The sequence below is a fragment of the Myotis lucifugus genome, unplaced genomic scaffold (genome assembly GCF_000147115.1).
Source record: "Myotis lucifugus unplaced genomic scaffold, Myoluc2.0 scaffold_279, whole genome shotgun sequence".
NCBI lineage: Eukaryota > Metazoa > Chordata > Mammalia > Chiroptera > Vespertilionidae > Myotis > Myotis lucifugus.
In genome coordinates, this window is record NW_005871327.1 from 659,696 (window position 1) to 660,914 (window position 1,219).

Below are 1,219 nucleotides of genomic sequence, written 5' to 3' on the forward strand. Positions count from 1 at the left end.
AAAGCCGGATAATTTGGATGGAGTACTCTTCTTAAACGGTTCCTCTGTGCCAGCAGCCAATGGCAGGGAGGGCTCTCCCCCACCTGATCCAATGAGTGATTAAGAGAGGGCCTTTCTCCCCCTCCCCTGTCTCCACCCCCCCCCCCCAAAGCTTAACAGGTTGGTGTATAATTTGGAGACTTGGAGGGTGTCCTGCTAGGTAGGGGCTTAGGCGAGGGCCAGCATCTTCTCTCCGCTCTGCACTGTCCTCACAGCGAGTGACAGGAGGAGGCGGGAGCAGGCAGGTAGGGAGCGTCTCAGCCCAGCGTCTCCCTCTGAGGGGCCCGTGGCCATGAGTGAGCTGGGCGCGCAGAAGACCGGCGATGGCACCGTCTCCCGCCTGCTCAACGTGGTGGAGAGCGAGCTGCAGGCGGGGAGGGAGAAGGGCGACCCCACGGAGAAGCAGCTGCGCATCACCCTGGAGGACGCCCCTCTCTGGCAGAGGTTCAAGGAAGTCACTAACGAGATGATCGTGACCAAGAACGGCAGGTGACTTCCCTGTGGCCCCGGGCTGGGCTGGGCGAGGGAGGCGAGGCCCCTTGAACATGGAGGAGGCGGTGCTGAGGTCTGGTTAAGGCCTGGAGAAGAGCAGCCTCCCCCGCTTCTCCGGCCACCTGAGTGCCTGTCTCTGGGATGGGCAAGGGGGGGGGGGTGGGGGGCACCTGTCTTGCTTGCGTTTTCATGGAGAAGTTACTCTGAAGGAGGGCAGGCCCAGGGGTTTGGGAAATGGGCTCACACATCAGCAAACAATGGCAGTTTTGACTGACGGTGAGTCCTGGCGGAGCCCTGAGTCCCAGCCGTGCAGATAAGGGGGAAGGCAACTTTAGTTAGAAGCCGGGCGGTTTTTGCTTAAGTGTACGAACTTCCCGGAGGTGTCCGACTAGTTGAAATTGGGAGCAAAAGGGCAAATTCAATCCTTGCCTATTAGTATATCTGCTTTCTGGTGTGTGTTTGGGATGCATGTTCGGCTGAGTGTGTGTGTGTATGTGTGTGTGTGTGTGTGTGTGTGTGTGTGTGTGTGTGTGTGATGTGAGCCGTTAGGGTCACAGGTAATGAAACTGGCATGGCCGCCTGAGCGGGGAGATTTCTTTTTTTCTCATTGCAACAAATTGGGGATTAACGGAACCTGATCTCGTTGGCATTTCTCAGATTCTATTAAACCTCGTCCGCTAAGGGGCTG